The sequence below is a fragment of the Ovis canadensis genome, chromosome X, assembly GCF_042477335.2.
Source record: "Ovis canadensis isolate MfBH-ARS-UI-01 breed Bighorn chromosome X, ARS-UI_OviCan_v2, whole genome shotgun sequence".
Lineage (NCBI taxonomy): Eukaryota > Metazoa > Chordata > Mammalia > Artiodactyla > Bovidae > Ovis > Ovis canadensis.
Window position 1 is genome coordinate 18,310,015 of NC_091727.1, and position 16,825 is coordinate 18,326,839.

Sequence of the window (16,825 nt, forward strand, 5' to 3'; positions counted from 1 at the left end):
CATGCCCACTCATGAAGCAAATGGCAGAGTGTTTAAAGAGACATAAGCCCCTGCCTTTGAATTCTGGCTCTGCTACCTGCTGCTCCTAAAACCTTTGGGCAATTAACTCAGTCTATCTGTGTGCCTCAGTTTCTCCACCTATAAAATGGAGACAATATCAACAGCATCCATCTCACAGTTGTTGGGACATATAAATGTGTCACTATACATGAAACACCTAAAATAATCCCTGGCACATAGCAAATTCTCAATAAATAGTAATAATCAATGTTGTAATTAGAAATATATGTTGAACACAGCACCTCATATGGGCACGATCTGCCTGAATAAAGATGTAGTGTGCTTGTACAAGAAAAGAAAAAGGGCACAGTATCTCAAAAGAGCTGCTGTTAAAACTCATGTTCCACACGTATATAAGCTGCTTTTAGTTATTCTACAGTAATCATGTCAAATTATTGACAAAATTGCCAAAATGCTTTCACATATAGGATACTGAGGAAGAAAGGGAGGTGGGGGGGGGCAAGATATTTTTACTGAGTACTGATGAGAACGAGTATGTAACTTTAGCCTGCGACAAGCCACAGGACAAAGTTGTCTCGGATATTAAACGTCTTGCCAACTGAGGATCCTTATCCATAAAATGGGAATAACTGTAGTATTTGTCTCCTAAAAGTCTTGCAAAGGAGTAGTGAGTAAGTACAGGAAACGTGCCGAGCAGAGAGTGTGGCTCATATTAATAGTACATGTTCAAAACATTTAGCTATCACCTCACTGCCATCATCCACTGCTCAGGTGTGTCAGGCACTGGGCTGACTGCTTCAAAGGCCTGGGCTGTGGGTGAAAGTGAATGAGCTTCTCTAAATACAGTCTGTGTGGGCAGTGGGCCCACTACCCTTCCTGTGTTCCTTCCGCTCTGGCCATCCCACTTTGCCCAAGCCCTCTTTCCACCTCCCTGCTCTGGGCTCTTCTCATTCCCACCCCATCATCACTGGCCCCCCCCACCTCACAGGAGCACAGCAAGAATCCCTGTTGATCCCTGAGTGTGAAGGTCTTAATGAGATTCCTGTCTCAAAACTCATCAACACTTTAAACCAACTCAGATGGATGAATTAATAACTCTGTCATTTGTTAAAGGAATTGGGGGACTGGGGGAGAAAATGAGGATAATATTTGAGGGGCCAGGGCCATCTTTTAGGGCTTTATTCTCTTGCAACTGAGAACCCTGCACAAGGGTCGTCCCCACCCTGGTCCCCTGCACAGAGGGGGTGTGTGTGCCACCAGGCTCAGTGGACTCCCCATTTGACAAATATTTAATGAGTAAATACCATGTGCCAGGCACTACGTGAGGTGCTAGGAATGCACTGGTGAGCAAGACAGATACAACTGTGCCCTTCTGGAACTGACATGCTGGTGGGGAACTCAAAAATGTAAACGAACAAATATATGGAACAATTACAAGTTTTAAAGAGGGCTGTGGAACAAACACACACAGCTGAATTATATTCTTAGGGGAAACAGTGAGGCACAAAGAGTGTGCAACTTGTTCCATATGATAAAGGAAATCAGCAAATAAAAACATGTCACCACAAGATCCTTTCTATTAAGACATTCACATTGGCAAGAGTCAAGCTAACGCATTGCCAATACTCCAAGAGACCTTAACTCCCAGTGGGGAAGCTTGCTTTCTCACTCCACTCTCTGCCATGTTTTTTTTCCTTTATTTCTGGGATTGGGACCAGGCTGCACTAGTGCTTTGATGTTTTCTCAGAACAGTTTCAGATGAAAACATGAAGACAGGTTTATCTTAAAGGAATCAAAATTATAATCCTTAGAGAACTAAGTAAATCCTCACTTGCTTTATAAGCTATTTAGCTAAAGTTCTATGATAAAATTGTTTTTCTTAATACACCTTAAAATGACAACCATGCAGGAAGGGGTGGGACTATGGGTGGATTATATTTGTGGCACTGTGATTTTCTGTAATTTTTCAAATTTTAGCAATAAAGCTACACTATTTTTTTTTAAAAAAGTAATCTCACAGGCCTATTTGGGTTTTTTTCTTTCTATCCAACAGCAAAACAAAAGCACACTAAAAACATTATTAGCTGCTCGGTAATATACATAAGTATTAGGCAGAAAACTAAAGCAGGTTAGTAGACACGAAGTGTGTAGGACGGTATGGCAAGTTAGAGAAGTGGCCTGTGAAAGCATCATGAGACAATGACGTGTGAGCAAAGACCTATGGAAGGAGGTCAGGGAGAGAGGCCGGAGGCCTGCTGGGGGATGAACACTGCAGGTGGAGGGCTCTGTACCCTGGAAGAAGGATCCTCTGTCACCTGTTAACCCAAACACACAAAATCACTTCACAAGGGAACAAGTCTGGACTTAATGGAACCAAAAAATGAGTCAGAAGAAAATGAACTGATGAGTTGGCACAGCAAAGATAAGAAACCACTGCTACAGACTACGGTTAGGCAGGATTCTAAAAGCCTTATTTGTACTAACTCAAGCCCAGCAACAACCCTAGCTAGGGTACATATATAACTTAATGTTCAGACTGGAGCAGCTGGGTGTAAAATGAGACACTATTACTTAATGCAGACAAAGTAGGCATGAATCCAAGATGCCTTGGGCAAACTGGGATGCATCACCACCCTACCCAGAAAGCATATTATTATAACTCCTTTATAGAAAAGGAAACTGAGGCACAGCACAGAAGAAGTGGCAGAGTGAGGATTTGAACTTGGACAGCCTAGGTTTAGAGCCCACACTCTTGATGCCTACTTAGTATTGCCTGCCTGTGTTATGTATGCTAGGAAGCGCCCAGTGCTAAAAAGCTGGGTTGTCTTTATCATCAGTAGATCACGCTGGGAAACGCACCAGCTGTGAGAGCTAAACATCACCACTTTACAAGAGCGGCAGCCCTGGACAATCCCAGTAACCTTTCTGGTTCAGTGACCTGTAAAACAAAGCTACTTGGACCTACCCTGATACCACTGCCACACTCAGACAAGGCCATAGTTTATTAAAGATGTTTGGAAGCTGAAAAGCACAACATGCATACTATTATACACTGTTATCATAAATAAAAATTTGCAGGGACTTCCCTGGTGGTCCAGTGGCTAAGACTGAGCACTCCCAACGCAGGGGACCTGGATTTCGATCCCTGGGCAGGGAACTAGATCCCACATGCCACAACTAAGAGTTCACAGGCCACAATGACGGTGGAAGATCTTGAGTGTCACAACTAAGACCCAGTACAGCCAAATAGACAAATAAATAAATAAAATCTGCATTTCTCTGCAAAAGGCCAAAGAGTAAATATTTTCGACTTTGCCCATATGGTCTCTGTTGCAACTAATGAACCCCACAGACAACCTGTAAATGAATGGATGTGGCTGTGTGCTAATAGACCTTTATCTACAGAAAAAGGTGGATGGTTACAGGCCAAAGTTAGCCAACCCCTGACTTAAAGAAATGCTATTTAAAATTGCAGCCCTTCCATGCTCCCTGTGCCGCTATTCTGATACATTTTCCTCTACAGATAGCATGAATCACCATCTAACATAATGTGTATTTTATTTACTTTATTATCTGCTTCACTCACTAGAAAATAAGCTTTATTGAAGGCTGAGGTTTTGTCTGTTGGGTTCACTGTTGAGTCTTCAATGACTAGAAGAGTGCCTGGGCATAGTAGGAATGTTAGAAAGACTTGTTGAAAGAGTGCATAGATGAACGGAGAGATTTTGAAGAAGCTGGACATACTACTGGGGAAAGAAGGGAAAATCCATGGCAAGTTAAAAAAGGAAGCAGAGAAAAAAAATGATATCTAAAAACCTAGGGGAAGAAAAATGACTGTAAATGAACTCAAACTCAATTTTGTGATTCCTTGTAGGCAAAGGGAAAAATGATTATTTTCAAAACCAATTTTGTGGGTTGTGAACATTTGAAAGAACTAAAGCCTTATAAAACAATTTCCAAAATAGCTGGTTAAAACCTAAATGAATTATTGGCTTGATTTTAGTTAAGAGAACAGCTTGAGGTTTGTTGCAGATCAACTAATTATGAGTTTGTGTCTGTGTGTGCACACACACGCAAGTGTGTGCACGTTTAATCTTTCCTCTCTCCTGACCCTGACAAATGTGGGTTCTGTTTGTTCACTGGGAGTGGTCTGAGGACTGGTAAGGAATTAATTCAGCATACTTTGCAGGGAAACACACATATTTGTCCCTGGTTTACTTCAGGGCTTGGCAAATTGTAGTGTCATTCATTCTGATTCTTCTTCATAGTTCAACTGAAGGTTAAGGTTAACAGCAAAATACTGCTGAACTGAGTAAGTTCATTTCTAAAGAAAGAAGGGTTCTTTACACACAGTGCTTTATGTAACTCTTTCAAACCAAGATCTGTATAACACATTCAACTGAACCACCTCAAGTTCTTTGGAAGAAAATAAGACTTCTCTTCTACAAAAGCAAGTATGCATATCTAATACACAGCTGAAAACCTAAACAATGTTCTGCTTTCCAGGCACACGGCTTAGCAAAAGTTCGGCTTAGCATAGAAGAAACAACACTGGCAAGATTCTTCTAAAGATCTCTGATGTTGATCCTTTATTCTGGGGCACTCAGCTCAATGTCTGAGCACCTAATGAACGCCAACAGGGAGTGAAGCTGGAGAACTTTGTTGTTAGGCTCATGCATTATCATTTTATCCTTAATTTCTTAAAGAAATAAATTTCCACTTACTGATTTAACATGGTAACTGTAAAAAGACCACCTGGCTGAGTTAAAAGACTTGGCTTGAAGGAATGAAGGAAAAGGAAAAGAAGATGAAAATGAAGAAAGGAAATGAATGCAAGAAAAAAATGAAGGGAAAGAGAAAAGAGTAGAGTTGCGATTCGTGGCATGGAGGACCCTTAAAAACATGATGCTAAGTGGAAAAACGCCAGAGACCACATAGTGCATGATTCCATTTCTATGAAATCTCCTGAACAGGCAAACTCATAGACAGAAAGTAGAGAGTGGCTGCCGGCGTCTGAGGGGAGGAGGGGAAAGTGGGCGGTGACCACTAATGAGTACAGGAGCTTCTCTTTTGGGTAATGAAAATGTTCTGGAATTAGATAGTGGTGATGGTTACAGAAACTTGTGAATACACTAAAATCCACCAAATTGTACACTTTAAAATGGTGAATTTTATGGTATGTGGATTATTTCTCAACAAAAAAGGGGGGAATAAAAAAAACAAAACAAAACACCAGACTCTGTCATCAACTAGCTTTGTGAGCTGTGGACAAGGCATTTAATTTCTCTAATATGCTTCCTCATCTGAGAAAAGGGGGCAATATTAACTTAACTCTCAAGTTGTTGCAAGACCCAAACGGGATAATCTATATCAAAGTAATTTGGAAAAATAAATAACGCTACAGATTCAAGGTAATTTCACTCAAAATCTTAATGAAGTTCTTTATGGAACTTAATGGTAATTCTAAGGTGTACACTGGGACTTCCCTGGTAGCTCAGCAGTAAGGAATCCACCTGCAATGCAGGAGACTCGGATTCAATCCCTGGGTTGGAGACATCCCCTGGAGAAGGAAATGACAACCCACTCCAGTATTCTTGCCTGGGAAATCCCAAGGACAGAGGACTCTGGCAGGCTACAGTTCATGGAGTCACAAAAGAGTCGGATATGACTGAGTGACTAAACAACAAGGTGTACAGCTGTTCCTTGGTATTCGAGGGGGATTGGTTCCAGGAACCCCCACACATACCAAAATCTGAGGATATTAAAGTCCCTTATGTAAAGTGGCCTAGTTATAATCTATAGAGGATGTATTCTTTTAATCATCTCTAGATTACATATACTACCTAATACAACATAAATGTGATGTAAATAGTTGCTGACTTAATGGTAAATTCAAGTTTCGCTTTTTGGAATCTTTTGGAATTTTTATTTCCAAATATTTTCAATCTGCAGTTGGTTGAATTCCTGGATGTGGAACCAATGGATATGGAGGGCCAAATGTATATGTAATGTAAAAGAAAGTGGCCAAGACAATCTGACAAAGAATAACAAAGGAGGAGCGCCTGAATTGCCAGATACCAAGACTCTTTAGAAAACTACAGTAATCAAGGCTGTTTAATACTCAGGGTTTGACAAATATACCAGGAAGCCAAATTTTAGTGAGCTTGGAAGCAGATTCACACATATAGGGGCACTCGATATAGCAAAAGAGGGCCAGGGAAGATGCAGCTGAGGGAGGGTAAGGACCAACTCTTCAATAACCAATTCTGTGACAAGTGTTTTTCCACATGGAATAACAATCCACACATAGACTGCTCCCTCAATTCCAATTAAGACTAAAATTATTTCAAAAGCCAAGACTTTAAACTTCTAGGAGACAACAGAGGTATCTTTAGGTCTTTGGGACAGAAACATAAAAGTGCAAACCATAAAAGAAATAAAGAAGAAATCTGACTACAATGAAAGAATCTTATCAGAAAACACCATAAAAAGTAAGAAAATAAGCCACAGACTGAGAGGCATTATTTATAACATATATCACTAAAAACCAGTATCTAGAATATATAAAGAACATCAACAAGTCAATTTTAAAACACAGAAAACCTGATAGAAGGAAAAAGAAACTTGAACTAGAATTTCACGAAGATTAAATTTAAATAGTCAATGAACACTAATATTCAGAGAAATGCAAATTAAAACCAAAAGAGAAAAAAAAATAAAACCAAAGGAGATATAATACCATCTCAGTGATATTAAAAAATCTCAAGTCTGATTATGCTAAGTGTTGGCAAGGATGCTGAGCAACAGGAAGTCTCTTTCCCAGTTGCTTAGGAGAGTAATCTGGAAACAACCAGTACAGTTGAAGAGGCATATACCCTACCACCTAGTACTTTCATTCCTTGGCAGAAACCAACACAATATTGTAAAGCAATTATCGTCCAATTTAAATTTTAAAAAGATTTTTTTTAAGTACTTTCATTCCTAAATATAATCTCTACGGAAATATATTAGCACAAGGAAACATGTTCAAGGCTATTCACAGCAGCTTCATTTTTAATAATAAAACCTGAAGCCATTTAAATGGCCATCAATAGAAGAATGAACTGAACTGAACTGAACTGAAGCAGTTTAAATGGCCATCAACTGAAGAATGTACCAACAGATTATATATTTACACAATGGACTACAACAGAGCAGAGAAAGAAATGAGTAAGAGCTACATGTAGCAATGAGGACAAATCTCACAAAAACAGTCAATGACAAAATTAAAGTTGCAGAATAACATGGGGGTTAAAAAAAATACCAATCACATAGTTTAAAAGCATGCAAATAATGACCTAGAGGGGTGGGATGGAGGAGGTGGGATGGGAGAGAGGCCCAAGAGGGAGGGAATATATGTATACATACAGCTGATTTAGACTGCTGTACAGCAGAAACCAACACAACATCGTAAAGCAATTATACTCCAATTTAAAAAAAAAAAGCATGCAAGCAGCATTTTCTCTTACTAAGGGACATATTCCTATACAGAGTAAGTATAAACAAACATATGAGAAGATGAAGACCAGTTTCAGGACAGTACTTACTTCTGTGCACTTTTTAAAAGCTAATGAGGACTCCCCTGGTGGTCCAGTGGTTAAGACTGTGCTTCCAATGCCAGGAGTACAGGTTCAATTCCTGGTCAGGGTAGTTAAGGTCCCACATGCTGCATGGCATAGCCAATAAATAAATAAATTTTTAAAAAAAACCTAATCTACGGCCAGGGTTGAAGACTTAAATGACACCATTGATGGAGCAGGTCTAAAGGAGATGGAATTCCACGCACTTTCCTTAGCAGAACTGAACAAACACTGACCCACTCTCTAGGGGTCTCCGTAACAGCAAAGGCCACATTGGGGTCAAAGCCACATGCCTGACTCATACACAGTGTTCTGATTACCTTAGTCAATTATCCAAAAGCAGCCTATCCTAGCAGTAACAAGCCACAAGAAGGGCTCATTTTACCTCAGGTACCATTTCGCTGTTAGCATAGGAGAAAGACAAAGTACTGAAATGGAAATATCCTGGCTGATAAAGGATTATCATTCAGTAACAAGCAGGAACCAAGACTTTATCAATATCACAGTTAATATGAAAATTATCCCATACATAATTTAATCTCTAGTGATTCAAAAAGTACTTTAGGCTCCAACAACACAAGAATCTTTACTACAAACATCTGTTGTCATTACACATAATTTGTTGGCTAATAAGAAGTGTTGACAGAAGGCTGGATAAGCCAATGAGAAGCTGTACTTCTATCAATACTTCTCCCTTGGCAGAGAGTTGATAAGACTTCTTTAAAAGGCTTTCAAATCATTCGTAGATCCAAGAAAGCTAGGTTAAGTACTCAGTTATTTGATTTTAAGGGTTATTTTGCAGGAACTGATTAAATAATTCTGAGGACTTGGAACAGGCCTTGGCAAAGTTAACAAAAAGATGCTGCTGAGGGAAAACTGACTTCCTTTTTTAGTACTCTTTCTCTCTTTAGGGCCCATTCCCAACTTGTTGACACCCAATATCCTCCTACTTTGTGAATCCTATCTGCTCTTAGGAGATGACCTCATATCAAGACACATCAACCAAATTCTGTACCCATTTACCTTTTAACAACTCTTTAAGTCAAAGAAATGAATCTCTAATAGTGCAATTTCAGGATTTAGCTAGATGAATGGAGGAGTTGGGGGGAAAGCTAAGCACAATTATTGCTATCACTGGAGTCCCACTCCTCACCCCCAAATTAATATTTTGTGGCCTTAACCCCCAACATGACTGTATCTGGAGACAAAGTCTCTAGAAAATAATTAAGGTTAAATGAGGTCATAAGGGTGGGACCCTAGTCTAATAGGACTATGGCCTTTCAAGAAGAGAGTCTCTCCCCTATCGCTTCTCTCCATCATTTGAGAACACAACAAAAAGGTGGCAGTCTACAAGCCAGGAAGAGAGCCCGAAGTCACAGGGAAGCATTCACCTAACCATCCATCCTTGATGTTTTCATACATGTTTACATTAAAGCTAGTCCCACTGATGTAGTGGGTACTCCTAAAATACCAAATCCAAAGGAACAAGGGTCTCTAATCAGGAATCCCAGGAGGCCCAAACAAAGACACAGTGGGCAGCACACCCTGGCAGGGGTACAGCAAGACTGTGAACAATCCATTCTAGATGCCAGGTCGGGCCACCCTCCCAAATATCTCTGCCTGGTGTGGGTTCCAATCATTCGAGGAACCACAGAAAGGGGAATGCTGCAAACAAGGTCTCAAGGGGAAAAGGCAGGCTTCTGAACATATAGAAGGGCTAAGATCCCCAGTTTGAGCACAGGCAGTTCTAAAATGCACTGTGAAGTTTAAATTATACCAAAGTTTGGGTCCAACTCCAGTCTGGAGAGAAAGGCAGGAGAAGGGGGACAAGCTAAAGACATGGCTATGGACTTCCTTGGTAGTCAAGTGGTAAAGACTCCACCTACCAATGCAAGGAACACACGTTTGATCCCTTGTCCGGGAATATCCCACATGCTGCAGGGTAACTAAGCCTGTGCGCCGCCACATTAAGCCGGTGCTCTAGAGCCTGGGAGCCACAGCTACTGAGCCTACGTTCCCTAGAGCCCATGCTCTGCAACAAGAGAAGCCCCTGCTCATCACAACTAGAGAACATCTAAACACAGCAGTGAAGAAATTAATTAAAAAAAAAAACCACACAACTAGAGGAGCACTGATCGTTGGCACAAAGCCTGGAAAACAGGGGTGGTACATCCTTGAATCTTAAAGTCAGGAGCCTCCACGCAGTAAACTGAAGGTCCAAGAAAGGACTCCTAGTCCCAAGGGGCTGGCAAGAGAGCGCATGACAGAGAACCCCAGGAAGGGAAGCCTACAGAAAGGAACACGGAAGTAGGATGCAGCCAGGGCGAGGATTGCCAGGGCCACAAGATGTGCTCAATGGCCCTGAGGCAGAACTCAGCGATACACTTTCCCCCTACCCCCACCCCTGGCCTGGCAAGACTCAGAAGGACAAGAGTCAGCTCTGTTGGGAGTCCAGAACACGGAAGCGTTCTCTCTGAGACTGGGCTTACTTCCAGCCACCTGAATGCTTGGTGTCACGCCAACAAAATAACCAGACACTGGTGAAGCCCTCCCAAGGACCAACCCAAGGGGCTCCCATGTTTTCGTGTCATGGGTTTTATTAAAATGAACAAAAGTACTTCCTGACTGCTGGCCTCAAAGAGCCCTGCCATAGTTTGGGTTCTTCCAGAAGGTAATCCGAGGCAAAGATTCCAGAGCAAGCAATTTATTTAGCACGTGATCCCAGGACACACGAGAATGGGGAGGTGAGATGGGGGCAGGAAGGCAGCTAATACAGATGCATCATCAAGCCAGTTACCACTGGGGGAGGCTGTCTCAGTCCTGGAAGCTCTGGGAGCCGGTGCAGACTGCCCAGCCGTCTCAGGGGTCCCACTCAGGGGCAAAGAGCTGGATTAAATACCTACCCGCCCTGGCTAAGGGCTGCTCCCAGGGGTGGCCTGGGAAGGGTTCATCCTGGCACTCCAGGCTGCCACATGGGTGGAGAGAAATGTCCAGCTAGTGGCTGGAAGGGGACTGGGTGCACCGTGGTGCTTGGGGCCCAGGATCTTAAAACAGACACCCAGTCCCTATGGAATAAATGAGGAAGTCTGAGGCACCAAAGCCAGCAGAAGAGAAGGCAGTTTCATGCCTGCCCTGCCCCATTCCTCCCTTCAAGTCAGTATCTGGGATTTAGAGAGAGTGAGTGAGTGTGTGTGTGTTTGGGTTTGGCGTGCATTTGAGGAGTTCAGTGGTTTTTCTTCAGCTGTTTGGAATGTGTGAGGAGAGACTAGGTGAGGGAAGGCTAAAAGGAGTTGCTACTTGAGATTTAAAGACACACCCAAGGAGTACTGAGCTTTGTGCTCTAATGCAGGCTGAACGTGTCTAGTTTGTCGGCCCATGCTGGGAGGCCAACCGGAGAGGCTCGAGAACAGGGATGTTTATCATTCCTGAAAGGGCTACGGACAAAGATCCCAGCTGTGCTTAAAGCCTCACTATTCAAAGTATGGTCCCCCAAAAGGAGGCATCTCCAGCCCTGTCCCAGAACCCGCATCTACATTTCAAAAAGATCTACCTGTATGTCTAAAAAGCTTGGCTACAAACTATAGCAATTCACCAAGTGTTCTCTGCATAAAGAGTATATTTAGCAACTGTGACTCCTACCAAAGTCAAGTGGAAGGTATTTGCTCCATTTCAGGCTAATGTGCTCTATTCAGTTTGTCAAATTAACTTCAGATTTGCTGAATGGGATATTTGGGACAAATCTGGGACAAAGGGAGATAATTGTGTCAACCTGCAAACCTGGGTGTAATTACAACAAAATAAAGCATACTTTAGTTTTTCAAAACCTCTTTCATTTATTTCATTCTTCCCTTTTTGCCTCCTTGGCAAAATTAATCACTGCTTAATAAGCCTGTACCATTCTAAGACTATTCATGTGGGTAAACCTTTGCCTCAATATCTGTAAAATACATTTGACAGTTCCAGGAGTGTCATTCATTTCAAAATAATCATGTGTGTGTATCACAGGAAAAAACGTTAAAATTCTTATGAAATTTTAAAATGACATTTTGATATAGGTAGCTGGTAAAGGAATAAATGAACATGCAAACACACTTAGAAAAAAATCAAAGAAAAACAACTCATACTAAAACTTAACTCAACTTATGAATAAAAAGCCTCAACACGGTATATGGATACAGATAGGAAAGTATATGCAGAGGTGGTTACTAATCCTAATTGCATTCAGAGTACCAAATAACTGACAACCATGAAAATAAGTAGAAATAAGAATAAGTAGAAAATAAGTAGAAGCCACCTTTGGATGGTATCCTCAACTCAATGGACATGAGTCTGAGCAAACTCTGGGAGATGGTGAAGGACAGGAAAGCCTGGCATGCTACAGTCCATGGGGTCGCAAAGAATCAGACGCGAGTAAGCAACTTTATGACAACATCAAAAGCATTCTTGTTTAGGTATTGAAGGGGAGCAGAATATGACATCTCAAAATGTCTCTTTGGTGTAAGAATTATCTTGAGGCTGATTATTTTTAAGAAACAGCATACAAAGAAGCAGCTCTGAAAAGCGAGTAGAAGTGACCCTTCTGTAAGAGATATTTACATATATAAGGGGAACCTCCATTTGTAAGGGTGTCTCCCTCTCCATACCAGAACAGTCACTTTAAATCTCTAGAAACTCTTCTCAATGGAGAAGGCAAGGACTTAAATCTGCATAACACCCCAACCGTTGTTCACTGTGCTTTTCCTGATAATTCCTAGAACTGGCCTCCCCCACCCCACAAAAAATCTTTTGTCTTTAGTGGAAGATGGTATTGAACATAGTGGGGCTTGGGCCATTTAGGGGGAGTTACTCTGTCTTCATGGGTCTCTCCCATGTATACAGGAGGATATGTATTATTAAACTCCTGTTTGTTTTTCTCCTGTTCATCTATCTTTTTATTACGGGGTGGGTCTCAGCCAAGAACCTAGGAGGGTAGAGGGAATGTTCTTTTTCTTACCCTATAGCATTTACATAGTAGTAATGCACATGAGAAAAACATCTCCTGCCCTATCAGTAAACAAAGGATGTCACAGTCAAGAGTGATTGCAGCTCTCCAATATGAGCTGGTGAGCCCTGAGGAAACTCAGGAAAAGAATATACCTGCCATCTAGCAGCCATCAGACTGCAGCCACTCCCTATCATGAGCCCCGAGGAAACTCAGGGTGAGAAAACACAGGATACATGCCCCAGATAGCTGAAAGTCTTGAAAGTCTTAGTTGCTCACTCGTGTCTGACTCCTTGTGACTCCATGGACTGTAGCCAGGCTCCTGTCCATGGGATTTCCCAGGCAAGAATACTGGAGTGGGTTACCATTCCCTTCTCCAGGGGACCTTCCCAACCCAGGTTCTCCTGCATTGCAGGCAGATTCTTTACCATCTGAGCCACTAGGGAAGCTCCCATACATAGAGAAGCATTGAATTCCTTAACTTCCAATGGCACCCCACTCCAGTACTCTTGCCTGGAAAATCCCATGGAAGGAGGAGCCTGGAAGGCTGCAATCCATGGGGTCGCTGAGGGTCAGACACGACTGAGCGACTTCACTTTCACTTTTCACTTTCATGCATTGGAGAAGGAAATGGCAACCCACTCCAGTGTTCTTGCCTGGAGAATCCCAGGGACGGGGGAGCCTGGTGGGCTGCCGTCTATGGGGCCGCACAGAATCAGACACAACTGAAGCGACTTAGCAGCAGCAGCAGTTTTCTTTAATTAACAATAATCTTTTGACATTCAGATTACCTGCCCTTTGTTGCAAAACTTCTATATAACCAGCCTCTCCGCCTCAGCTCCTCAGAGAAGTTCCCTTAAGGTTACTTGAGATGCTGTCTCCAGGGCTTGAAGTCCTAAAAATTCCTGCCGAATAAAACATAACTATCAACTTTTGGATTGCCAATATTTTTTAAGTCAACATACACGCGTTCATCAAAAGACAGGTATTATCCATAGTGCTATATTTAAAACAGATAACCAACAAAGACCTACTATATGGCACAAGGAACTCTGCTCAATGTTATGTGGCAGGCTTTATGGGAGGGGAGTTTGGGGGAGAATGGATACACGTCTAAGTTATGGCTGAGTCCCTTCGCTGTTCACCTGAAACTATCACAACAATGTTAATCAGCTATTTCTTAATACAAAATAAAAAAAGTTTTAAAAAAAAGGTATGTACAAGAGTGTTCCTCATAACACTAATCATAAAAGCCAGAAATGGGAAACTAACCAAAGGTTCATCAATAGTAGGAAGGATAAATTGTGGTACAGTCATACAATGGAATACTATTCAGTAACTGCAACACACAACACAATGATATGGATGAATCTCCCAAACAAAAATGAAAAGTCAGATATCCTGTGTGGTACTATATATATGAAATTCAAGGGCAGACAAAATCAATCTATGACATTAGAATCAGAATAGTAGTTACTTTTAGGGGGTAGGAGTGCCCAGAAGGAGACATGAAGGGGACTTGTAGGAGCCACTCATGTTCTGATTCTTGATGGGGGACTGGTGACAGGGGTGTGCAAAGTTGGTAAAAATTCATTGAGCTATACACTTATAATGCGTATAGTGTATACTTCATTAAAAAGTTTAATTTTAGAAACATATGTATACACATTTTATCCACTTTCACAGATGAGTCAAAAAGAATAAGACTTTATATCTAAGAAATACTGCCTGCCATACTTGCCTACTTTCACTAAAAATGGATGCTAGAAAGAAAATGACTAATAATGACGCATAGGTGATAAATATCAGGAGAGTGGACAATGGTACACAGCTCTTGACTCATATATGAACTATGGATATAAAATGAGCATCGATCCAATGTAAAAAATAACTACTACTGGGTGGGCTTCCCTTGTGGCTTAGCTGGCAAAGAATCTGCCTGCAATGCAGGAGACTTGGGTTCGATCCCTGGGTTGGGAAGATCCCCTGGAGAAGGGAACTGCTACCCACTCCAGTATTCTGGCCTGGAGAATTTCATGGACTGTATAGTACATGGGGTTGCAAAGAGTCAGAGACGACTGAGCAACTTTTACTTTCACAAGGGTAATGGTTTCTCCAAATACTCCAAAACATGTGATATATTCTGTCAAAAAGTTAATTATCTGGATAGCAAAATCACTAGTGGAGATCATTTGTACTGATTGTTCCTGGAAGCTTCAATACTATACAGAATGTACTATTAGGGTTTACCTAAAAATCATGGCTAATTTTCAAATTATGTCTAAAAGGGAAATCATTTTGGCATACATCCTCCTAATCTTTCTCCTTCTCCTTCCATATATTCAATTTGTGAATATCTAGGTTTAGAAACTTTACATGTCTAAAACCCAAGGGAAACATGTCCAAGTTTTTCAAAAATTTGAGAAGCAGTCTTATAGTTAGGACCAGAAGAGTCCCCCACTAAAAAATGTGACATTGGTGATCTCTGGAATTTTATCACTGTTTTTTCTTGGTAAAATGTAATTCCCTTATGTCTGGAAACTCGAATTTTATCACTGTTTTTTTCTTGGTAAAATGTAATTCCCTTCTGTCTGGAAACTCTAATAATTAGGATCCTAACACACAGATATTAATTTGTTCATCAGATCACTGTTCTCACCAGCAGCTTCTAGACTTAGCCCAGAGACATGAATTTCTGGAGAAAGAGAACATTTATTCAGTGTCTTTCATGTGACTGAGTGACTTTCATTTCATGTGCTGGAGATCATGTTAGGTAGTTTAAGTTTATTACTCATTCATTCATCTAACTGAATACCTACTGTATACCAAATACTAGGTACCAGGGATAAAGTGTGGGCCCTGCTCATATTCTATCGTGGGAGCAGGGGGGTGGGGCAGAGAAGGAGAGGGGAACAATAAACATACAAATAAAGAATAAAGCTAATATAATGATAAGTGCAACGTTGAAAATTACAGTAAGGTGAGAATGATACAGTGAGTGACTTGGGATCTATTTTGGATCAAGGAACCAGAGGTGATACTTAAACTGAGAGATGAATGATGCCAGCCAGAGAAAGACGAGGGAGGGGCAGAGAGAACATTCCAGAAAGAACGGTTAGTACAAAAGACCAAAAGGAGCTTGATGTGCTGGAAGAATCAAAAGGAGGAAGTGTGGTCTGCAACAGGGAAGAGCAGGGGTCAGAACATGGCAGAACTCCATAATCCAGCAGGGGAGTGACATCATCCAGTTAATACTTCTAAAGAGATGCTTCAGCTGCTGTATGGGAATTGGATTATAGGAGGCCACTACAGCCATCCAAGAAAGACAGCAGCAGAAGGGAGAATTGTGGAGGAGTCAAAGTAGAGAGTTTGGAACACCTGGAATATACTCTGGAAGTCAAAGTGACAAGATCTGTAAATAGGCTGAATGTGGGGCAGGAAATTTGTAGGCTTAGAGCTTGAACAACTAGATGGATCATGGTGTCATACACTGAGATGGTCTCATGGGAGAGAATCAAGTATGGCATGGAGATGGCAGGGAATCAAAAATTTGCTTTAATCAAAAATGTGGATTAGTAGGTCTCTTTGTTTCAAGATTTTTGAATTTTTATATTTAAAAAGCACAAAATGGGGACTTCCCTAGTGGTCCAGTGGTTAAGACTCTGCCTTTCCACTGCAGGGGGCACAAGTTTGATTCCTGGTCAGGGAGCTGAGATCCCACACACCATGTGAAGAGGCAAAATAAATAAATAAAGGCACAAAATGTTTAAGAGCATGATTTTTCCTATACTTTCTTCCATTTTTCATTTCTATAACCCTTATTTCTGAGCCTGTTAAGAGTTCAAGTTTCCCCCAAAACTTCCAGCATTCTTAGAAGTAGTCAACTTATCAACATTCTTTTCTAGTGTTTCTCAATGAAATTTTTGAGCCAGTATAAAGATCTTAAAAATATTTTTGAGACAATTTCCACTACACAATAAGATTCTGTTTTAACCTAACAGTGGTAGTACAATGTGCTAAAGAGGCTGGAGTTTACTTCTTAAAATCAGTGTAGACAAAGGGAGTTCTGGTCTTATGCATAGCATGGTGCCTACAGTTAATAGTTACTGTACACTTGAAGTTTGCTAAAGGGGTAGATCCTAAGTGTTCTCACCACACACACACACACACACACACACACACACACACACAGAGACTTAACTGT

At 41.2% G+C, this 16,825-nt stretch overlaps 1 protein-coding gene across 8 annotated transcripts in view; it reads right to left on the reverse strand.

Moving 5' to 3' along the window:
- The window catches only part of ADGRG2 (adhesion G protein-coupled receptor G2), a 134,721-nt gene that overhangs the window by 103,852 nt on the left and 14,044 nt on the right, over positions 1-16,825 (reverse strand). For 6 of the 8 annotated variants that reach the window (XM_070289852.1, XM_070289853.1, XM_070289854.1 and 3 more), the window contains one exon: positions 13,413-13,526. The exons of the other annotated variants lie outside the window; for them this stretch is intronic. The gene's annotated coding sequence lies outside the window, so the exon portion shown is untranslated. The remainder of the gene's footprint in view (positions 1-13,412; positions 13,527-16,825) is intronic. 8 annotated transcript variants of the gene reach the window in all.